This window comes from Protopterus annectens, chromosome 4.part0 (genome assembly GCF_019279795.1).
Source record: "Protopterus annectens isolate FY-2018-M chromosome 4.part0, PAN1.0, whole genome shotgun sequence".
NCBI lineage: Eukaryota > Metazoa > Chordata > Ceratodontiformes > Protopteridae > Protopterus > Protopterus annectens.
In genome coordinates this window covers 447,376,223-447,402,345 of record NC_056733.1, presented here as the reverse complement: position 1 = coordinate 447,402,345, position 26,123 = coordinate 447,376,223, and positions in this window count along the sequence as shown.

Sequence of the window (26,123 nt, the reverse complement as noted above, 5' to 3'; positions counted from 1 at the left end):
AAGGGATATTTATGCCTTGTTTTCTGTATCATTAGGGACCCATTGTATCTCTACAAATCAAATGTTCCCACAGATACTGGAACCAAGGATTTAACTTTTCTTGACCAAATACAAAAAATATGGTGAGAGATAAGTTCATTATGCAATAATGTAATTATTATTAATGTTTAAATCAAGTAGTGTGATACATTATCTTTCTTTAAATGGGAAATAAACAATTGGATAGATGTTCACAAATTTACACCTGGCTTGTGTGCTCCAGCCTTCCTTGAAAAAGGAGGTAGAGTCTCAGAGTGGGAACTGCAAGAGATAAAAGTTTGAAAAACTCATCTGCCTTGTATTTTCTATGATTCCTGTAATTCCTAACAGAAATACTTTCTATTAAAACCTTAATGTCAGGACTACTGAATTTTTTATTTGAACTCACATGTAGATTGTTTACTATTCCATATAGAAAGAATTGTGCTATCACAGCACTTTTAATATTTTTAAACATGTAATTTCTTAAAAGAAGACAAGACTAGATGCACTTATGATGCAGTAAAGGCACATATACTTGTTCAGTCCACATATGATTTTACCAGTGAGATAATTTGTATAAAAATGCACAGGAAAACTGAAAGGATTACTGTCAGTAACTCATTGTAAAACACACCACTGACAGGCATTTACAACAGTAAATCAAAGAGACATCCTTTTGTAAGCTCGTTAAGTTTAAAAATCTTATGACAGACTTTTCTGCTTGTTTATATCAAGATGCATTATAGATGATGAGAAACACATTATTAGCATCTATTCCTATTAAACAACATTTCAGACTCCTATAATTTTCTTTTTTAATTATTTTATTAACTTTTGTATTGAATACAAAAAGATGATAAATGAAATATAATATAAGGGAAAAAAACTTTTAGTACAACACAACTATATACAATACTATATACATAGTAAAAAATGTTAAATATTGAAATAGTTAAACAATAATCTCAGAACTATTTGACCAATATTCAGCTGAGTCATTATTTTTTTATATTGCAAAATAACTTTGTAGACTCTAATATACTTAATCACCATTAATCTAAAGCCAGGCTCCATCATATTTTTAAAAACAATGCAATTTTGAACTATATATAGTTTGACTACTCCTCTTATTTTAGTGAATGTGATTTGAAGTTCCACTGTCACATACAGCAATATAGATATAAATACTTTTGCGAAGAAAGATACTATACATCACAAACAAGTCATGTTAAATGTTCACTGATAAGCATATGATTAACTGTTGATAGTTAATACAATTCTATATCTTAGGGTTTAACCCCAGTTCTTAGCAGATAGCTGCTGTAATGTTTTCTGTTACTTAAACAAGGTCTTCCACTTTTCTGGCATTGCTTGAGTTTTACTTATTTATTACTTTTTTTTTCCAAATGAAAGAGATAATTATTGCATCATTCACATTGCTCAGAGCTGCTATGCTCTAGCCTTAACCATACTGTGAAGCATGGCTGCAATTACAAACATATAATGTGACCAGAATGTATCATGCAAGTTAAAAAACAGTGCATCTGAGACTCTGCACTTTATAATTCACAGTCACAGTCTCAGAGAATGTTACCGATTGAGATGTGTAGACCTCACTGTCCGTGTTGCTGTATCTCATGATCACACTACAATCATTCATCAGCTGCATTGCTATATATGTTCAAATCAAAACAATGTTTCTTCATGCTGTACAAGATGCTAAGTGCCACAATAATAAGTCCAGAAGACTGAATAAAGAGATTATGAGATAGATACAGCTTATTGAGGTGTTCTGGCATTACATGAATGAACACATCCAAATTATCGGGTCTATATTACATAATCAAAGAGACACTTCTTCAAATATGTAATCATCGACCCCTAAACACCGAAATGCAAAAACCACTAATGGCCAAAACCGTGAATTTTTTCCTAGGGAAAAAATTCAGTTGGCCATTCCCGGAGTTTACCCTTTACCCCAACGTAGAGCGATCTCGGAGTTGGTATATTTAGTTAGGGGGTGTGGGGGACGAATCCCCCCCACTTAAATTTCATTTGAAGTCTTTGTCTTGTTTCTATGGCCCCACAATTTTTTTCCCTAGGAAACATTTTGTGGTTTTGGCCAGTCGTAGTTTTCGCATTTCGGTGTTTAGGGTTCGATGATTACATATTCGAAGAAGTGTCTCTTCGATTATGTAATATAGACCCAAGTTATCTACCTACATGCTCAATATTCTCTAGTTACTTTAATTCTGCACTGTGAATTATACCACTATCAAATATACTCCCTGCAGCTTGCTTTTAAAGAGAGTATCTAGATCAAACTAAAGATTATGGAAATTAAGAAATGTCATGTCTTCTGATTACCATGTATTTTTTTTTTAAAATATGAGAGAGTGTCTAAGTCAAACTGAAACATGTGGATATTAGGAAATGCTATGTCTTGTAATTAGCTTGCATTTCTAAATCAATTGGCAAAAATTTGGCAATTCGCAGTGATAAATTAGTTTAGTGAATTGCAAATACCTTTACAGGAATTGTTCTTGCCTCTTTGTATTTTATTAACTGAATAAAACAATGCTTAAAAGTATATGCATATAATGATTACTTTTGCAGTCAAATGCTACCCACTTTGGAGACAGTTATATCAGTGCATAATAAATTAGTTTGAAAAATTAAGCTAGAATAAAAAAAAAAAAAGAGTCTCACTGACTTGAGATTAACTCCATCAATGCTGCCATCTGGGAATAGTACAATGCTGTTTTGCATTCTTAATATGACTTTCACTTTTGTCACTTGCATCTCTAATGCTTATCAAATATGAAAGAAATTCTAAATACTGTCGTGACTTACAAAAACAATACAATTGGATGCTTATGAAGTAGGCATATGAAGTTCAGAGATACTCTAAGAGGCATGTGTTTAGTCAATGAAAATGCCCCACATCATAGATTCATAAGAGGGAATTTATTATCAAGATAATCGATGCTTTGCCATGAACAACTCTCAGGCTAGTTCTTTTCTCAAGGAGGGCTCTATCAGTTAACAAATGAAGTAAATGTGAGGGTACCTGTGTTCTACTTGAAGTATGATACTATATTGCACTGCATTACTTGCAAGGGCAGCTTACCCCAGAATAAAGGGAAGAGCTGTGGAATGGATCTATCCCTCTTTTATATGCTATTCAGCTGCTAGTGAAGGTTTAGGATCCTGTTAGTGGTGCTAGGTAAACACTTAGACTTGCTGAGATGTAAGAGATCAAGGACAACAGGGTATCACATGGTGTGGTAGGTAAGGCGGTTTACCTTCATGTGTGCGTACTGCACACGGGTGAACAGCAATTGTCTGAAAGGCTGTTTGCAAAGTTTGCAAACACTGAAAGGAAAAAGGTTTGAATGTGCATTGCACATTCAACATTGTGGGGTGGATTGCACTATAGTGGGGATTGGAAAATGGTCCCTTTCCCCACTATAGTGTGATCTCGGAATTAGAATATTAAAGTAGGAAGTGTGGGGGGTGCAGGGGGGCTTGACCCTGCTTTACACTTTATTTTTTTTTCTTTTGATATTTATGTTCGAGAATCAGCTAATCTGCTTTTCGATTTGCTGATTTTCGAACATATGGAATTGTCACTGTTCTGACTTTCGTGGTTACAATTTGCACATATGAGCAATCACGCCACTGTGATTCAGTTTTATAAAGGTAAACCAGGTAAGGCACATATCATCCATAAGCAGTCTAATACTGATTGGGAGTCAGAACTTGCAGCCTCTCTTTCTAAACCTGGTTATTTCAGTCATAAATCTTTTTAGATGGGCACTTTTGGGACTTCTCTAACTCTTTCACTTGTCAAGTGAGGTGCATCTTGAAGGTAGCATCGGACTCTATAATTGGTCTAATCAGTGCAGAATATAAGAACATGATGACATCTTTAGATCTAGATGAACATGATGATACGTATATTTAGGTCTAGATGAACATGATGACATCTTTAGATGTAGATGATAGACCCTTGATTATTAGCCATGCTAAGTAGAATGGTTTTCTAACTGTGTTTGCCACATGGTAGTCAAAAGAATGGGAGTTGTGAACCCAGATGCACAAATCTCTAATTACATGTCTTAGATATGTATTATCATCTTATGTTTAAAGTTAAGAGAATGGATAAAGAAACATGAGCAGAATCATGTTTATGCAAAGCATACTTGTTCCCATACACTTAGTCAGAAGCCAGTCTTTCCATTTGCACAATAGTACTGTGCATAGTTTGACTCCTAGGCCCATATCAGATGGTAGGGCCATTCAAGAATGAACCTGGATTCCCTTGAAAATGATAGCACTTGACAGTGACAGTGGTATTTCTCATGCTGTAAGATTTATTTTACAGATGTATCAGAAGGATTTCATGTACAAAGTAACCAATAAACATCTCATATTCTACTAGCCCATTTAAAACGTATGTGTAATGTCCTTTAATGGGCATAAAATAAAGATTAGATAAATTAGAAAGCACATAATTTGTTGTATATGTTGGTAAAGGGGAATATTAGCAGTACACTTCTTTATACTCATCTAGTGCAGACTGTCTCAGGTTACATCTGGATGAGTTCAACTTGCCAATGTTGGATTCCTCCATCTGTGATTTCCATGGGGAATCATAACTGGAGCAGTTTCTACTGCACACTGCCAGTGATTCCTTTTTTTTTTTTTTTTTTTTTTTGTGGGTGAGATATTGTTCTTATCCTCATGTCTGTTCAGCTGTAGGTTTGGTGCATATGAATCCAGGGGCATGGAAGATTTGCCAACCAAAAACAAGTTGGAGGGGTGTCAGTCCCTTGGAAAAAATTAATAACAATAACAGTAATAATAGTAACAAGAACAACAACAATAATAGTAATAATAATAATAATAATAATAATAATAATAATAATCATAATAACAAAAATATTTTTTCGTCATGATGAGTTCCTGACAGGTTCAGCTTGATGAGTCTGTTCATCACAGACTTATGAATCATACTGGAAGCTTTGCTATGCAGTATTTAAATGTTTTCTCATCAACTCTTTGTAACTATTCCTTCTCATTTACTTCTGAACTTGACATAAAGTTATATTATTTTAACAGTACCTCACATAATGGTTTTATTGTCATTAGATATCTATGATTAAGCTTAACAAAAGGAAATAACTTTCACATTGTAGTTATAGTAGTCTTAATTGGAGCTATTGCTTTGTAAAATGACAGCGAATCACAGGGCTTGCTTTACCATTTGACAGCAGTTTGCAGTGTATTTTTAAATCCATCAAAAGTAATAGGACTTATGTCAGCATAGATCTAACACTGCTCTATTTTAGTAATTAATTATAGCTCAAGGGAAAAGTGCAATATACTTACATCCATGATAACAAAAAGAGAAACTATGGAGAAAAGAGTTTCAGAATAGCTTGTTTGTATTAAGAGCTCCATTTTTATTAGTTTTATTTAGGTGTGTGCATACAGTCACACATCTAAGAATAATGCACATGAAATATATTTCCTAATGATCCAGAGCAGAGACAGCTGTTAGTTGTTACATGTACACTGCTGTTGGGCAGATCATACAACATTATATACTGGCCAGAGCGACTTTTTTGACTCAGAAGTAGAGAAAGAGCTCAATGGATAGAGAAAATTATAATAAACCACTGAGGAAATGACTACAGCAAACACACATACAGTTGTGTAGATACTTCGATTTTGTGGACTTTGCGAATTAGTAATAAAGCAGTAGAATTTTTCCCAGGTTTGACCATCTGACACTGTTCCCTTTCTCTTTTGCTACATCAAATACTAATATTCCTATTCCATCATCACAACATATTTGGATTAAGAATATTAATAACAGAAGCTGCACACAGTCCAATGTGCTGTTCCTCATATTTGGTAAGTAGTTGCCCCTCAGACATGATATTGTTGTGTATATTATATTGTATTGAATTGCAAAGTACTGTTGTTGGTAGCCACTTAAGGTTATTCTTTAACTTTGATTTTCAGTCCGTTAAATTGTGGGCAAAAATTGTATTCTTAAAACAATATATATTCAAAATGACAGTATACTGTGAATTACTAATCGAAATAGAATAGCCTGGAATCCATAACCTGTCTTCAGCTATGAAGACTTTCCTGAGTTTGATTTGCACTAGTCCCTATTTACTGTAATTATTATCCCCCTTAAACTTACTGAAGTGTCATAATATATGTCTGGCCCATGACCCTCTACCTCAAAGCAAGAGTTTCCTACTCCTTGCAGTGGATTAGATAACAAAGTTTAAATATTTTCTGTAGATGCCAGTGCTGGAAATTAAAATAACAGCTGCAGACCAAATACATTTATTATCTGAGTGGTGTAAGGCAACTGTCAAAATAAGTGAATATGGTACTGTATATGATGCTGGCAGATACCCCAGCCAAAGAAACTATAGTTTACCAACAGAAAATAACAGTTATTGACCATTCCAGTGAAAAGTTTACTAATTACAGTATTATCTAATATTTACATCTAATTTTCATGTTAATTAGAAGATAGCTATTTTGAGTGCTCTAACCAGATATTAAGGTTATACTTTATTTCCTAGGATTCAGTCTATGGCATCCACTGAGATCTAAAATCAATATCATAACAAAAAAAACAGATAAAAAATAGAATCAAAGAAAAAAAAGATTGATATTCAGATTAATGAGCTTAGCCAGACCAGAAACTTTATTTTCTTTTATAGGGAGTTGCAGATGGATGAATGGCTATAACTGATGCCTTGTTGATTTTTTTATTTATTTTGTTTGTTAACTAGGTAAACACACCAATTCTAAAGAGTGGACTATTTTCAGTGACAACTTGGACCAAATAGCAACAGCAAACATACAGTATATACATGAGCAAGAACAAATTATGTCAATACACAGTGGTGAGATACATAGATACATACAAATGTATTAGCTCAGCATTTCTTTTACCCCAAACAAGTTTAAATTGTCTACCAAATTTAAACAGTGAGAAACAGATACTTTGCAAAATACAGCAAAAAGAAAAATAATCATGACAATGATGTTGAAGATGGTGATGAAGATAATTATCCCTCACTCTATCCCATAATAAAACAAATTGTTACAGATTTTGAAATTATATCAGCTTTCATTGAAAGAGTTCTCAAATTGCAAACAGATAGCAGAGAAGCTACTGGTCTTGTAAGGTTACACTGACATTGGAGGTTGTGCCCCAGCACCTTCTGCTACTTATATATTCCAACTTCATGCTATTATAGTGATCTCATACTGGTACCCGCAACTGGCTGATCTATTGAACAAAAAGATCTGACAAAACAGCTGTCTGTATTATGTTCATCAACCATTTTGTAGGATCCCACCAATAACCCAGCATTAAAAAGTATCACTGAAGTGTCATGCTACCAGCATGGACTCTTATGGACTGTGGTTATGCCAAGGGCAAAGTGCACATCCCACATTTAAGGTTTCAGGGGCACAGAATTATAAGTCTAGAAAAGGAAAAAAATCCACTGATTTTGAACTTTGGAGACCTATTCCTGAGGAAACTTATGACTGCACAGCCAGTAGAGAGATGACCAGCAGCCATGTATATGAATTTGACATCTTGGTAGTATATTATGTTTGTTATGGATTATGTTTTGCCATGTATTGTGCACATTACTGGATTGTACCTAGTTGTTTTTTTTTTTTCTTTTTTTGGGGGGAGGCCTTTGTGTGCCCCGCCAGTTACCCACTGAGCCCATATTGTGCCCTAACAATAAAAGGAAGCAGGAACTACCACTGCTAATAGGTACATACCAGCAAATCAACTAAAAGATCATTACGAATTATAACTCTGACAAATAGACCATTTTAAATGCTCTCTACAGCCTTGGGGAATGCAAAAGAAGGCAGAGTAGTGGAGAATTTGAGGCTGCTCATCTAGTTATCTAAGTTTACTTTGAAAGAGGTAAATGTGTTACTGTGATTGACGTATTGGAGCTTTTCTTATTTTAATGCAGGTCACAATAGGGTTCCCACCTCTGTAGTAAGTAAATCTTTCCAAATGATGTTTTCTACAGCCCAAATGGGTCATAAGATATGTTGGCTAGCATAAATTCTACGCAAATGTTTGCATCTCTCCTGTTGTCCCATATATCCTGATGTGGTATAATGCCCATTCTGTAGATCTTGTGTTATTGCTGCCAACTTAGATACATATTGTTTTGTAAGTTTCATAAGTTTTTCTTATCGTATTTCTGCCCAAAGGTCATCCATGAATGATGTGTCCATTATTTGTGCATCATGCACTTTTAGTGCAAACCAGTTGTCAATCCTGTTTTTAAAATTCGCTAGAGATTCTAATTTCCCTGTATTCAAAGGAAGCCAATTCCAAAGTCATGGAAGGCTCTATGTATAATATTTATCTCTCAAAGAAGAGTTTTAGAGTTTTATATTAAACATTCATTTATTATGTCTGAGTTTTGATACTAAGATTTAGAGTCAGGATTAGCATAGCTTGAAGCAGTTCATCACTAAAGACCCTATATCCAAATAAAAGTTGCCCTGTTAAATTATGTATAATATATTGTGTGTGATTTTAAGGTTTTAATTTTTTGGTGAACTGTCTTTGCATATTTTGGAGTTTTGTAAGTTGTCCATTATTGTAAAAACAAAATACACTATTATTTTCCAAAAATGGTCTAATAAAATATTTATATAACTCTACCATATATCAATCATGCCTTAAAGAAATATTCATTAGTGTCCCAAGATATTCCATAGCCTTAGCAACAATAGTGTTTACAATCTTAGTTAAGGATTAATTAGATTAAATTAGAATGCCTAAGTATCTGAAATCATTAACTTCATTTAGAATTTTATTGTGTAACATAACAGGTTCTCTTTTAATTAATCTACCAAAAACTATTATTTTGCATTTATTAATACCAGTGTTATTCACCCAAGATGAGAATTCTGTCATATAATTTTATGTTTATATAATCTTATATAATTCTTATAACTTCCCTGAAATTAAACAATCAAAAACAAATATGTATTGCTGTTCTTTACATCCCTCCTGCTGACAATACAGCTATACTGGAAGATATCCTATATTGGATATCCATAACAATTTCACAAAAAACAATACTACCAGGTGATGTGAATGTTAAATAGTTGGACTTAAACTCTAACTCCCCCACAGCTAGTGTGAACTTACTTGGTTTCGTACAAATAATTCATAGTTCCACACATTATAGCCAGACATCAAATTCCTTATTAGACTGGATTCTAGTATTGGACCCTAGGAAATACATCACTTCAGGACAATGACTGTCTCAGTGATCATCTCCCAATCTATACAACCAGACATTTCACACATTCACTTAAATGGCATGTTTATAAACCAACACTCAACCATTCCAGGTTTAACCCAGTAATGATCATTATTAAGAAAACGAACAAAAACCAAGTAGCTGAACGCTCCCAAGTTCAATTTATTCACTAAAAATAACATCATAAAAAACTCCAATAGACTCACAACTAAATTTCCCCATTATTTTGTATACTGTGTTCCTAATTCTAACCTTTGAATCAGTAAGAATGTACTTACATTGGTTACAAGAACCACACTTCATTGTTCCAACAAAGCATTGGGTCAAACACCTCGGTTTTAGTTCAAGCAGACTTTTTAAATTCTGCTCTCTTCTTTTTGTTCGTTTTCTTAGTTTGTGGATTTAAGGCACGTCTTGAACAAATGATCATTACTAACCTATCATCTATTAACAGGAATTTCCTAAAATTCCTCCCCTTATATGATACTGTAAATTAATTCAGTATGGCTTTCCTAAATATCCTAAATAGCCTTGTGCCATCTAGAAGGAAGAAATTAAAACAAATAATTGAATTTGGCTATCCAGAAAGGGTAGAATGCTGATACAGGATAGAAAAAAAACATGGAAAGATTGGCAAAAATATAAAACACCACAATATCTTAAAAATTTCAGTATGCTTCACAATCATACTAAAACGCAAATTAATGAAGGCAAAAAATATACTATAATAACTTTCAGAATAATAGTAAACACAACCCAAAAAAGTTCTGGACAGCCATTAAAGAAATCTAGCATCCCAGCCATAAATTCAACTCTAACCCCTCTCCCAAAAACTCATCACTCAAAACTGCAAAACAATTCTTATTTTATAGATAGTATAGCTTCTCTAACCATGTTTTCCCCAACATCTAATCCTAACCCTGCCCAGCAGCCACATATCAACACATCCACTTTCCCTTTAAACCTGTGCTTACATCCTGTATAAAACTACTCCCAAACAAACTCAAACCATGACCTTCTTCAGCTGATGACCTTTCAAGTGAATATCTTAAAGTGGTAGCCAATAGCATTGGCTACCCTGCCTCAGTATTTATAAACAGGTCAATTCAGGAATCCCATGCTGCCTCCCGCTCTCTGGAAAACATCATACATTATCCCTCTGCTCAAAGGAGGAAATTCAACAGACATTACTAACTTTAGACACATAGCAATCTTATTCCCATATCCAAAATGCTTTAAAGTGTATTCAAAAAGAAATTGCTAAACTATCTTTTGCAGGAAGAACTTCTATCCCCCACACAACATGGCTTCTGCCCTTCCCATAGTACTAACACTGCACTTCTAACCTATAAAGATACTGTCAATAAAGCTGCATATACCAGCAAGCTAGTCACCTCCTTATTTCCTGACTTGTCTTAAGCCTTCGACTAAGTTTGTCACAGCAAACTTCCAATTCAAATGTCCTCATAAAGTCTCTCTCAGCCCACCCTTCTATAGTTCCAAAGCTACTTATCCAATAGGTATCATTCAGTAAAATAGCACTCCACCCATTCCATACCTCCCTGTCACCACTGGTGTACCACAAGGCTGTATCCTTGGTCCCTCCCTCTTAAACATTGTCACCAACGCCCTCCACACATCCATACAATACTCCTCCTTAATACAATATCCAGGTTACTCCACACTCATTTGCACATCTCACAATGTGGCACACCTCAAAACATTACTCATGAATCTTTAACAGCAACCAGGGCATGGCTTTGTAACTCACAACTCATACTCAACCCTAAAAAAATAAACAACTACTTTTTTCTCATATCCCTCTCCCATGAAAAAAAGTAAAGACCTCTCTCTTCATAATAAAGCTATTGAAGTCACTTCTCATAGCAAATTATTAGGTATGATGGTGGAGTATATGACCTGCATATACAAAATTGCATAAGAAAATCTTAAAAACTAAGGATGCTTTATAGAGCCAAAAACTTTCTCCCAAAATAGCTAAAGCTGCACTTGCCACTATTTATCTCTTCCCCACACTTCCTTATGGATATCCTATCCTTACTAACCTTCAGGCATCACAAAAATAAAAAGATGAACAATGTTATGCCAAAGCTGTTAAATGTTCAACAGATACCCATTTCAGACTCCACCACTATATTGCAGTAAAAAGCCTAAACTGGTTAGAACTACCCATCAACTAACATATACACAGCATCTGCCTGTCTAGCACTAAATAACATTCAACACAACTATATTCCTAGTTGGTCATTATGATCCAGTGACCAAAAACTTCTGTCTGTCCACAGACTTATCAAATCTGCTGAGCATTGTCTGTACTCAACCATGTTCTAAAACTTGGGGGTGGGGGTTTGGCACAATGGTTGTGGTCTTCACCTCATAAAAACAAGAAAAAAAGTTTGGTTCTAACCTCAGGATACTGCCTATGCTTAAAATGGCAGATCAGGACAATTCACCTATAAACATATGAACTCCTTTTCTCTATCCATCAGGTCAATACCTTCCTTTCCCATCCTTCAAAACTTTCCTGAAAGACTTCCTGGCCAAAAGTTGGCTCTGTTCTTGCTCAACACTAAGATAAACTGTATACCTAAATGTGGAAAAATACCTATTCATACCTTATATCTCCACACTCTCCTCCTTTGCTCACTTTCTTACTTATATCAATTTATCTCCACTGGCTTTCTCTTTAAATGAACCATAAGCCTGATGTTCCCTCAATTCAAATTACAATTTCTGTTTGTATTATACTATATTACCTTCAGTTTCTCTATAAACTGGCTACAATTTCTCTAACTATTAAATCATTGTCATATAACTTGTATCTATTCTTAGCCAGTGCTTTCATGTATTTAGTACAATTATTTAAATTGCATTTGCTTTTTTTTGTTTGATTTTTAAAGACTGTAAAATTATTATTTTAAAATGTTTTATAATACTTTGGACTTTTTCTCCCCCTGGCCTCTGCTGAAAATGATCTACCCAGTTGGACTTTTCTAGTAATTAAATATCCCTGAGGTTCAATAAACTTCATGCAGGCTTAGTGCGAAGCCTACACAGAGTTTATGTGTTTGCTCAGTGAGCAGCAGTGATAATTACATATGTGTTCTGTACACCATGTTTAAATGTAAACAAGCACAGTTCAGTGGCCAGCAACAGTGTTGTCAGCTAGGAAACCATGTAAAACAACACAAACATTTGCAGACATGTGTACCTGCTTACCTATAGGCAAACCAGGTCTGCAGTATTGCTCAGAAAGCCACAATGATTACCAGGGTTATTAATAAAGCAATGTATATAGTCCCAACACATTACATAAAAGTGTATACAGTGCAGAGTAGTGTGGAAACCTGTTTCAGGCATACTGAATAAATGTTGTTTAAACAATCAGCAAGGGTAATGTGATGAGGCCTCTTTACCCCGGGGCAGTAACCAAGGAGACTCAATCCTCACCACTGTCTCCAGTATGGGGGTGTCACTAAAGGTGGGAATAGAAATACACAATTTACCCTAAGTGTACACCGGGTGCAGGTTCCAAAACCTGGGACTGGACTATATGCTTCACTTCAGGTCCCCAAATTAGTCTCCACACTAACCATTGCAAAACACTGTGTCCCGGTTCTAGGTATCTGACACACTCACTCTTAAATGTCTGATATTCACACATACACACATTCTTGGGAAAGGCTGACACAGATTGACCTGCTATGTTTCTTTCCCCAAATTACAAGGTAATGACTGCCATCAATCAAATACCCCAATACCCATTACAAGGGGTGTTCAGTTATATTGGGTAAAATAGATATTGAAACAAATTATAGCATGTCTCCCAAGCAGTAAAGCTCTTCAGGGTGGCCATAGTGTTATCACAAAAAGCATAAACACTTATAAGTTATTAAAAATATTCACTGAATAACCAACCACAATGAGAGATAGTAAAACATATAATAATAACTAAAAGGATTTAAAACATGTAAATAACTGATTCCAATAAACAACAGAGTTTTAGACACAGGGAATATGAAAATAATACTGTCGGAAAGATCTCACATTGATTTTAGAAAACCTCTAACTAACTAGCTGTAGTTCCCTGACTATCTGAAGATTAACTGTCCCTATCTAATCTAAATAACTCAGTAAGGCAAGATTGTACTCTTACTTCTACAAGGCAAGATGAGGAATTATATTCACACTCCAGGCTGTTGTCTGTCCTTAGCGACTGGAAACAACTGGACTACGACTGCTGAACAACTCTGGAAAAATAACAACTCAAAACAACTGACTCAGAACCTGATTTTATAGCAGATTTTTTAAAAGCAACAAGAAGCTGCTATGGGAATTTTAGTCTCTCATATCAGACATTGAAAAGTAAACAAACAGCTGTAGTGAAGATTCTATTCTTCCAACTCTGTCACACAGTGACATCACATTTATGTCAGCTGACTCTAGCATAACATGCATTCAGAATTTTCTTAACAAAAAAAAAAAAAAAAAACATGTACATTTGGTCAGCCAGAAGAAAACTGTTTGACATTCAAACATCTTGCATAAATCAGAGTAATAATCAAAAGACATACCCCAAGAATGAATAAAATCCATGTAGGTACAGTGTTAAGACTACATGGAATGTATCCATGTACACGGCAATGGTTCCCCCTTCGCAGCACACCATGCATATTAATGATGGCACGCTGTTAAGGGAGAGCCAAGGAACATGGATATTGAATCAGTGCAAGTAGAGGGGTAGTGGCTATCCATGGCTGCAAAAGAGAGTGAGGGTCCCTGCAATGCTCCCTGCCACTGTTGTAATGTTGTGAAGTGTGTCAACTGTATAATATGTCATTTTTATGATATATTATGTTTTTATTATTTTATTTTCTTATTTTATTTACTGCTTGTTTGTGAGGTGCAGAGCACAGCAATGCCAAGCTATGCTCACATATAGACAGCTGGCACCTGGCAGACATCTAAAAATAGAAACCAAATGTAATTAATTATCATAATTAAATGTATTTTTGTTAAAATTTATGTTTGCGCACAGAGCACAGCAGAGATGAGTAGAGCTCATACATACATGGCTGACACTTGCCAGACATCTAAAAACAGAAAGCGGATATAATTAATTATTTATTTATAGATGTGTTTAAGCATGTTTGCGTGGCGTGGCATGGTGCTCAGCAATGCTAGCAGGTAGCCTAATAGTATATGTGAAGGTATACCAGTTTTTAGAACATGCAACTAGCTACATGGGTAGAGTTACAGTCTTATGTGAAGTAGGTCCTGGGTTCGAGCCTGTTTCAGGCAGAATATGGATGTAACATTTATTTTAATTTTATGAAATTATTGTGAATTCTGGATTTAATACACCAACTGTAGTGCAATAAGCAAGAAAGAGTAAAGCATTTACTGCAATAAAGTATACACAAGAAAAAGTGTAGTGCAATAAATGGGTAATTAGAGCTGTAGAGCTGTAGTCCAATAAATGAACAATAAGAATTTATTTCAATAAAACAATAACAGTACCAATAACAGTAAGCAAAATGTTGTTCAGCAGGATTGCGTTGTCAAAACCATTGCACTAGAGCTGTATGCATTGGTTGTCTATGGTAAGGTTGTTGCAATCAAGTGTAACACTGTAATAGCTGTAGCCAGCAAATCTAATGGCCTGCAAATGTATTGCCTAACTCATAGTACCGTCCCAGGCTGTCTACAGGCCAGTATTGGTCACATAATGCTCTCCCTTTCACAGACATCAGTTATTAAAGGTATATGGGTGAGGTAGGCCAGTCCATAGGCAGATATTGTGTGTGGACTTCACAGATATTTCAAACCAATTACAATAATATGTTGTTCACTAGCACTGTTGATTCTAAAATGCAGCTTTTTAAATATATGCAGTATGGTTGTATTCTATGCATGTGAGTTCTACTGTCAATGCAATCCAGTATAACACTGTAATAGTACTAGAATGCCAGATGAATGTCCTGTAACTTGTGTTGCTCAGCTCATAGTATAGTTCCAGGTGATCTCCAGGTAAATATCAATCACTCAGTAGTCAGCAGTGACTCAGTAGCTCAGTCTGTCAAATGCTTTGAATGCAGTACATTTTGACACACAATGTCCTGGGTCCAAATCCAGTGGTATGTAGCACTAAATTTTCAGTATCAGTCAATCAGTCATGTAATGCTCACATTTCCCCTCTCACCAGGAACACAACAAATACATGGGTGAGGTAGCCCATATTATGAGCAGATATTTGTTTAGATTTCACAGAATGTTAACATCAATACCAAGAATGTGTTCATCAGCATTGCTGATTCATAAATAAAGCCATGTAATCCCAGGATGACTGTATCCCTTGCATGTCTATACTATGTTGCTGCAGTCAATTATTACATTTTTTGCAGATGTCCCCTGCAGTCACAGCTATTGGGTTCTACTCCCATGCCTGCCAACTAAGGCATGATGTCTGTCTAGTTTACTTACTGTATGCAAACGTATCTCTCAAGTGTCACAATTTCTTGTAATGTAATTAAAACTGCCCAATCCATCTGTCAATGATTAGCAGATAAATTATTACCTGGAATGCAATGTATTACCAAATCCATTTACAGAACACCTGGGTAGTTATATAAGTCCACATTATGTGAATCTATTCTATGTAGTGGTATGCCTGCATTTGTTATTGCTTGGCCCATACTGACCCATGCTAACAGCTTGAGAGGTATGTATGTGCTACATCATTTGTAGGAGAATTGTAGTCACTGTACTCAAACCTGACACTACATGCCTGTAGAGTATTTCTTATCAGTGTTTTCAGGGATACAATTTGCAATGTCAGCAATGGAATGTTTTTCTCTCTCTCCTCACCCCTTCTCTTCATTTATTACTGTTATTTATTATTATGATTTAATATTAACATATTTTGTTAAACTAACTATATTTTGGAAAATGTGGTTGATTATTATTATGTTTTATTATGATTTAATAATAACATATTTTGCTAAACTAACTATATTTTGGAAAATGTGGTTGATTATTGTTATGTTTTATTATGATATAATAACATATTTGGTAAATTAACTGTTTTGTTGGCCCTATGGATTACTTCGTACTGGCATGCTGTTACCATACTGACTGTGATGTTATTTAATGTTGTGTTGTACATAATATACATTAATATGTCTTTGTATGAATAAATATGATGTTCATTTCTGTTAATACTAACAATGGTTTGGTTATTACTAACTGTAACTTATTGCTATGCCTCATTTACCACAGCATGTCAAGGTAGACCAGATCCAGCTGATCCTTCTACCTTGCCTCAAACGGCCATGGCACCAGGTCCCAGCATGTCTGGGACCCAGACCGGTGGTGCCCTCTCTGCTGCCTCTACACTACCTGTGGCATCAGGCAGTACCACCTCACAGGATGGGGACAGTCCCTCCTCTGGGAGTGGTGGCAGAGGGGGAGTTGTCACCTGAGTGGTGCTGCCGGTCTTGGTGAGCAGGATAGTCCACTGTGGCTAAGACCATCGCCCACGCTAGATTGAGGGCATGCTGTTCAACCTAGTACGGCAGCCAAGCCCCAGTGTCCAGCCTCCAACACAGCCACTCTCAGGGCAGTGATGAAGCAGTGGTGACAGTCACATGGGGTAGGGTCATGAGTCATGCTGCTGCTGTCTGGATGCACTTGGGACTTGGATGCCACAACATCCTCCCTATTGAAGGTGTTCACCACCTCATGTATCACATAAGTCCCTGTCTGCTGTCTTGTCTGTATTGTATGTTTGAAAATGCATCCTCACCTACCCAACCTAACTCCCCACACATACCTATGTCCCTTCCCCAACATTCCACTCTCACCACTTTTCCCCTACTTGCCCCATTTCACCACTTTTCTATCTCTCCTTTTTTCTTTTCTTTATATTTTTTAGAGCAGTGCTGTGCAATGAAGTGTGCCTCTCAGCTTCTCTAAGCTCAGCTAAATAGAGCTATAATGACTATATGTGTTTCTAACATTGTAAGACACGTACAAAATAAACACCTCTGCCATGTTTTGTACCCGAGCCCATCACAACTGCAGCACAATGCATTAACCTGCCATGCCACTCAACTCTTAATTAAAACAGGTGGTTTAAACAAAACATAATAATTGCCAATTACAATCATTAGGTGAGTTTCAATGGAGCTGCATGCTGCACCACACAAACTGGAATAAAAAGTAATGTAAAAAATGGGAGTGTACCTTGGACTCTGGTGCAATATTACACCACTAGATAGCCAAAGACATGATAATGGATGTACCTGAGGCCTGTGATAGCAGGTAGATGTGCTATTTTATCAGCAACATGGAGAAAGTCACCTGCTAAGGCATTCATGGCAAAATACATATTCAACTGGGACTCTGGTGCAGAAATACATCCATATAAAGCCATGCACATACTGATGGATGTAGAAAATGTTTGCCACAGCCTGTATGTGTGCACATATATTTTGCAAATACCCCTGCTGGAGCAGTCACTCACTAGCTCTGTCTGTTAAATGCCTTCCATACAGTACATTTTGACACACACAGGCATTGGTTCAAATCCAGTGTCGTGTTGCATTTCAATTACATTATTGTGAAGACAGCAATTACTGAATGATTTATGCAGTCATCCACTCAAAGCATTGCAAATTAAATAACTGCTTTTCAGTGCGGGAAGTCACAGGCCTGCAGGTAGGAACACACTTCACATATCTGTATAGCATCACTATATGTCACCTAGAACTTTGTTATTGACGCAGCTGCCAACATATGTACCTTAAACATATGCTGTAATTGGAGTGTAAAGGGTACCCTCACCCTGGCTCTGCCTCTACAACAAGGCTGACACAGCTGACACAGATACATCTACAGCTTGTTGCCCTCCAAAGTGTTCACACTCTCTGCCTATGTCTATTACCTGCAGCAGCAGCTGTTGCCTGTGGTACACAAAGCACTGTGTAAAGGTTTCTGCTACAGACCTACCTTCTGCAATGATGTAGTCTCCTCACCTCAGTAATGTCCATCTCAACAGCTAAGAAAGGGGCCCTGTTCTACATGAGGGCCTTATATATTGCACAGTGGTTGCATGTCATTGGCTAATAATATGGCAGCTCAGCTGTTTTGGCTGCAAATAGCAAATCAGAGTCACAGATTGGTTTAGAGGCAGTTACCTGTTAATGAAAAGCATGTTAAAATGCAAGCAGCAGGCTATGGGCAAACATTCTGTATGAGACTTTCCTCACACCAAGCATGCCTTTGTGAAACAGTAGTAGCACATTTCAAAAGAGGAGTACTGCACTCCACCAGGTATGTAACTGTTTTTTGTGTATAATAGGATGCAGATGGGAGGACAGCGGTATGGGGAATAGGGATTACAGCAGTAAGCCTGTCTTAGACATGTGGTAATGACATGTCATTAATACCCTGCTGTCCTACACATACAGGGGGCGTACAATATATCAGGGTTGCATTGTCTTTTGTCATTGTGGCACACTGGTGTTGTTGGACTGTCCCTATATAGTGCTATTTGTATGTACACTTAATGTTGTGTGCAATCAGAGTAGAATGTTTGTATGTTCCAGTCTGGAACAGTTTCCTACATTTCCTAGAGTGGGTAATCACAGGAGTGTAGTTGAATGAGCAGAAATACTTTTGCAGTTATAGTTCAGAGTGAATAGGCCTCCTGGTGTACATGAGGCAATTAATCTGACATGCCTCGTAAAATCTGAAAGGTCGATGCTAAATACCTTAGGCACTGAAACTTGTATTTGTATATATTTGCTAAGATAGGTGTACTGGGTTTTATGTGTTATTTTATCAGGTATAATGTCATATAGCATATCTAAAAGGTACATTGTGCTGGTCAAGTGTCACATGATGTACCTGATGTGCTTGTTATAAAGGCCTTGAGTTGAATGTTTATTTTGTTGTGAGGAAGTCTGTTGTGCATGAAAGCAGAGGCAAGAAGATGTGAGATTGGTAATGCAGTTGTGGATCCTCATTATTATGATTCTTTGTGGATTTTACATACATAGCAGTGCAGGTAGTAATGTACTGCTTTTGTCTTGCTTTCCACAGGTGACTGTGGGGGGTTGGGGTCTCTCCCCCACACAACCTGAAGTCAATGTGTCTTTGGACTCTAATGATGATGGTGGCCACAGTGAGGCACAGGTGGGGTTGTTAGGGGCTGAATCTGTCCCAGAGGTTGACATCCCTCTTCTGCCCCCATTGTCACCGCAAACAGTCAGTATGCCTGCACATACCCAGTAGCTACAGTACTCAAATATTGGACAGTCAGAGGGTGGAGACATTGAACAGGCCAGTGTGGCAACTATGGCTGCAGTGAGTGTAGAAACTGGCCATAGACAGCTGGCTAGGTCCCACAGAGGCAGATTGACGGGGTGTTCATAAGAGGTCCGCTATCTGTCCACTACATGTTGCAGGTGTCACATCATGGGTCACTTGGCGCATGTTTCCGGCCATCATGGATGCACAGGCACATTCTGAATGGAACACCAGATGTATGTTTAGGATTATGGATGCAGCACAGGCTGATATTCATGACTGCCTCCACCACACTGGGGACACCCTGCATCGGTTCACTGATGCAGTGGACAGACGGTGGGCTGAGACAGTGCCTGTCCTGGACCGCACATTTTCTATGCTGGACTGTGTGGTTGGAGTTAGGCATCAGGCCCGTGGACGTAGGTCAGCAACACCATCTGCTGAGAGTCCATGTGGCCATGCACAGTTATGCTCCCATAGAGGCAGTACATCCAGCACTAAAGAAGGGAGTGTGCTGTCCACACCACAATGTGGCAGGCCATAGGCATCTGGTCCTAGGTAGTCCTGTGGAGGACATGGTTCCAGCAGGCAGCAGTCACCATCAGGTACTAGCACCGCATCTGACCTTAGGTATGGTGGTGCCAGTGCAACTCCTGGCAGAACGAGTTCCCATGATCAGGCTGGAGATGTTAAACTGTCACTTCTACCATGTATAGTCCAAAGCTGTCCAACTTACATACATGTAGGGCTAGCACTGAGCTTGACTGTGTACATGCACACACTCACACACCACTGTCACATCCACATCACCAGACATGTACAGCATTCCTCCATGGTCCATCTAACCCGCTCCCCTTCCTGACTCACACACATGCTGTCAACCATTTGGGCCAGCCTAGGCCTCCAGCACCCACACACATCACCCTGTGTAACTAATGATACCTGTGCCACATCCCTGTCCTTCTTCCCATCGATGCAGGGGAATGAAGCTATGTGTCTGATGCACAGGGTGACTATATTACTTAACATATACTTGTGTAATGCAGCATTGTTTTGCCATGCCACTTGTAGTGGTCACCAACATACACTGTATGTTGACATGTGTCATGGATATGCAACATACTTTTGTATACCTTATGTTGTATGATGTTGTACTGGTTGTATTGTTATGCAATGATAGGTATGTCATGTACCTGTGTATGTTTCTGTTCCTGGAGTGTGGGGGATAATCTATGGACACATGGCAGCAGTGAAGCAGCACAGCATGGCATGGCAGCACAGCACAAATATGACTTAAGTAAGGTACAGCAGTATATGTGCATGGCTCCATAGGTTCACAGTCAATGTTGCCTGCTGTCAGATTAGAACCACATATGTATAGGTAAAGTCTCTTGCAAAGATAGTAGTTAATTTTACTGCCACAGCACAGGTTTGTTTTCAATACTGTCAGAGTGCATGTTTTACCAGATGTCATCATCATTGTATTCTACAATGAGATGTACAAACTAGGGTCTGACTTAGATGTGGACTCACATATTGTTCTAAAATTGTCACCACAGTGATTGTTGACTGCACATACAGTTGACTGCAGTGAGAATAGAACACCTACCTAAGTATTTGCAAAGGGCAATACTTAATGCAGGCACCACAGCAAAAGTCTGGCTTTTATAGTGTTGCATGCCACTTTATAAGTTATGAGATCAGCAGTGTCTGGAGAGAAGAGGATGGTAATAGCAGTGGCCCATAAGCAGGTGTAACATATTCTCTTGAATGTCAACTAACTGAACAAACACACACACCAGCTGACTGCAGAAAGCACTGAACCCCCTACTTAGCTAAGTACACTGAAAAGAGAACTCAATATTTAATGTAAGTCCCACAACAAATGTTTGACTTTTAGTGTCAGACAACACTTTATAAGTGATATCAACAGTGGCTGGTGCGTAGAGGATTGTAATAGCAGTGTCCCACATGTAGTTGTAAAATGGTCTCTGGAATGTCAACCAACTAAACACACATACACAGCAACACACACTCACACACACACACACACACACACACACACACACACACACACTAGTGAAAACAGAATCCCTACTTAAGTACACTAACTAGAGAACTCAATATTTAACACAAGTGCCACAGGACAAGTCTGACTTTTAAAGTGTTGGACAACACTTTATAAGTGATGACATCAGCAGTGTTTGGTGAGAAGAGGATGGTAATAGCAGTGTCCCACAGGTGGGTATAAAATGGTCTCTTGAATGTCAACCAAATGGAGAAGCATGCACACACACACACACACACACACACACACACACACACACACACACACACACACACACACACACACACACATACACACACGCACACACACACACATTGACTTCAATGAAAATAGAACCGCTTCCTAAGTACACTGACTAGGGAACTCAGTATTTAATGCAAGCACTACAGCATAAGTCTGACCTTTACAGTGTCAAACAACTCTTTGTAAGTGATGGCATCAGCAGCGTCTGGTGAGAAGAAGATAGTAATAGCAGTATCCCACATGCGCGTGTTAGATGGTCTGTTGAATGTCAACCAACTGAACACACACACACACACACACACACACACACACACACACACACACACACACACACACACTAGGTGACTGTACTGAGAACAGAACTCCTATCTAAGTACACTGACTAGAGAAATCAGTATTTAATGCAAGCACTACAGTACAGGTTTTATTTTTAGACTTTCATACAGCACTTTATAAGAGAAGGGATGGTAATAGCAGTGTCTAGTTCCACATGCAGGTGTAAAATAGTATCTTAAATGTCATTCTACTGAACAAACACACCAGTTGAATGTAGTGAGAATAGAACCCCTATCTAACTGGGCATATCAACTAGTGAAGTCAGTATTTAATGCAAGCTCCACATGGCAAGGATGACTTTTGTAATGCTACAGGTCAATTTATTGTGAATTACATCATCGATGGATGGAGAGAAGATGTTGTGAGACTTGAATTAAATGGATATGTAGGCATGCACATCTTTCAAAATATTGGCACTCCATGGGATTGTACTTATGATTGCAGAATACACAGTTATATTCTACTGACTAGATACACACACATGCTGACTGCAGTGAAATTAAAACTCTTATCTAACTAGGTACACCAGCTACAGAATTCAGTACTTAACACAAGTGCCACAGCACAAGTCTGACTTTTACAATGCTGTTGGGCACTTTATAGTGGATGCCATCCTCAATGGATGTTTAAGAGAATTTGTTAGGAGGCCTGTAAGAAATGGATGGTTAGCCATGTACAGCTGTCAAGTTAATAAAGTTCTGCATGTTAGCAAATGTGTTAGTGTGTAAAGTGAAGTATTTGCTGTTGTGTTTCCAATGTGCAGGTATACTTTAAGAGACAGCTTTACAAACTATATGTATATAGTTGTCCACATTACTACAAGTACTGGAAAATCTCAATGTGTATTGTCAGTATAAAGATGTACATAGTATATAAGAAAGCATTTTTTATTTATTTCTGTAGTGTGGTTGATATATTTGGAAACAAGTACCGAGAGAACAAGTTTCAAGTGCATGGGTGCAGGTAATACATGACTACAGTGTAAATATGTGTTCAGTCATTAAACCATGTCTTCCCTTTAACTGTCCTTTGACATGGACATTAATGTCATGATGAATTAAATATGTAGTGAACATAAGTAATGCATATTAATCAGCACTTTCCATAGCTCACCTCAAAGCAGCTGGTTCTGCAATTGGTGGCAAAGTGTTTGTGCATGTGAGATACACAATTGTACTGCTTTCCCCATTTGCCCATAGTTAAGAGATGAGCAAACATGAGCCACTGCTTCATTGATAAAATTATGAGAGTTATATTGGTTTGCTTATATCTGTGCAAGCATGTTAAATGGACAGGTGAGGCAGTCAATAGTTTAGATAACGTTGAGTGTAAGAAACACACCTGCTACTTAGCTGACTCTGTGACAACATGTGTAAGTGCATTTAGATATTTTTTTCAGCCCAGATGGTACAGGTTTCGAATTTAGGTATATCTAATACTTTTAAATATGTATGTATAATTCAGTGACATAATTCTTAAAACTAGTGTAATTGTGTATTTCCTTACTGCAGCTGGTTTAAGCAGCAATGAGCAGAGGTAACCACATCATGCCATAGGAAGTGAAGAGCCATTCACCATTGCTTGACATTGGTGTGTGATGACAAATAAGAAGCAAATGTGGATGAAAAAAGTGAAGGGCTTCATTGGGAATTTATTATTTATATATGTGGTGTGTGATTCTGTTTTCTGACCAGATTAAAATGGGGTACACAGGAAAGTGGTGACATGGGGGGCAAGCAGGGGGAATAACAAAGGGAAAGCAATATAGGAATGTGCAGGTGGGAGATGGGATAGAAGCATAACTATCCACTTTTTCAATAGTATAAATTGAAAATATGTATAGAATATTGTCTGAATTTGGACTGTCACCTCTACAAAGGGGTGACAACAATGCAATCATGTCATATAGCCAATTGGACCAAATCAAGTTTGTCGAGAAGACACACGTCTGAAGTGCCGAGCTATGTATGGGGCAATATTTGTTTTGTGAGACAGGTGCCCATTTTTTTGGATTTATTTCAGTAAGAGAGGAATGTTGGGTATGGGATGTAGCATGAAGTCAGGGTCAAGTAAGTTGGGTAGATGAGGAAGCGAATGCAGACAAACAGAACAAACAAGTCAAGATACAGAGGTGGTGAGGGACACAACAGGCTGAGGACACCATGATTGGGATTAGGGAAGTGGCATCAGATGCACATGCCCATCAAATGTGGAGATTGTGCGAATCAGTCCTCACCTGCAGAACTGTCATCACTGTCCCCTTACTCTGCTGGCTGTTGAGGTGTTTGATGTCTTTGTTCATTCACCATACTAGAGAGCATCCTCTCCATCTGGCAGAGGCGTGCACTAATGGTGCTCTCCATGACCTCATGAACCAAGTTTGGCATCTCCTGGTGGGTGACATAATCCCCACCTCAGCCAATACTCCCAGAGGGTGCCTCTGCTCCAGCTTTTAGGTAATGCTACCTGATGTGGAGGGCCTAGGTAGTGCAGAGGCAGCAGAGGCAGTACTGCCAGTTTGGGTCCCAGATTTGCTGGGTATCGGTGCAGTTGCCGGTGGAGTGGGGTCAGGCTGATCCACAGTGGTTGGCCTACCTCCTTGTGCTCTAAAGCATTTTGTGAATTGTCAGGAATTGATGACATCAAAATGGTGTGACCACATGTATAAAAATAAAAAAAAAAGAGAGAGATAAGGGTTGGGGTGAGAGAAAAAAAAGATAATTAGTACCATCATATGTGACATACAATAAATTATTACAATATAAAGAATTTATTTCTACTTTTACATTTACATATACTTTTTAACAACTACAAAGTATAACAGATGATTGCTCCAAGTAATCATTAGAATGTGCATATATTACATGTATGTTTGGTCAAATAATACAGATTAAGTAAACAGCAGGGCAATTATGCAACTTCTGTTGAAATTATTATTTAACATTTTAAATGATTTTACTATACAAATATTGCTTGTGATATTTGACCCACAGTGTCTGACTACAGTGTTAGAATTAACTTCTGCAGTTTTCTTGTACTGCTGATTGAAGAAGCATGCTTGATTTTACAGTTAACATATGCATGCTTAATTTGCTACTACTGTATAGAAGAACAATACTTTAGATAAAATAATAGTTATGTTGTGCTGAATACATACCTCTTGCTTCCCTCAGTCTTTCTAAATGCTCAACATGGGCTTTCCTATACATCATTATCTCTTGATTGGCTGAGGAATAAAAGCAAGAGGAAAAAAGAAAGAGCATTAAACATATCAGTCTTGCTTATATCCAGCATTATATTTAATTTAAATTCTCTTTATCTGTATACTCAAAAAAAATACAGGATGTCAGCAGTCCTACACTCAGCCAACTACTGGTTGAGTATATCCTGCTTGCACCTTTTGAGGCCATTAAAATGGTGCCTGTACTGTTCTCCAGTGTAAGGAATGCCAGTTGCAGTGGAGACAGCCTTGGACAGCTTATTCCAAGACTCAGATTTGCAATGAAATCTAGTTTAATCCTGCTGCAGCAGGCTTCAGCTGTGGTGCCTTACAAGGAGTTAAATAAAAATTCTGGAGTCCTCAACACCTCACCTTTATGTCCTAAATTAGGCATCTTCTCTTCTACCTGCAGAGATATCCACTCAGGGCAAACAGTAACAGGAGTGCTTTCTTGCCAATTTCCATTATCACGTTTAATGCTAGTGTGCAAATCTAAACATCCATGCCAACCAAATTTGTGCAATGTTAAGTGAAGGGTAACAGTACC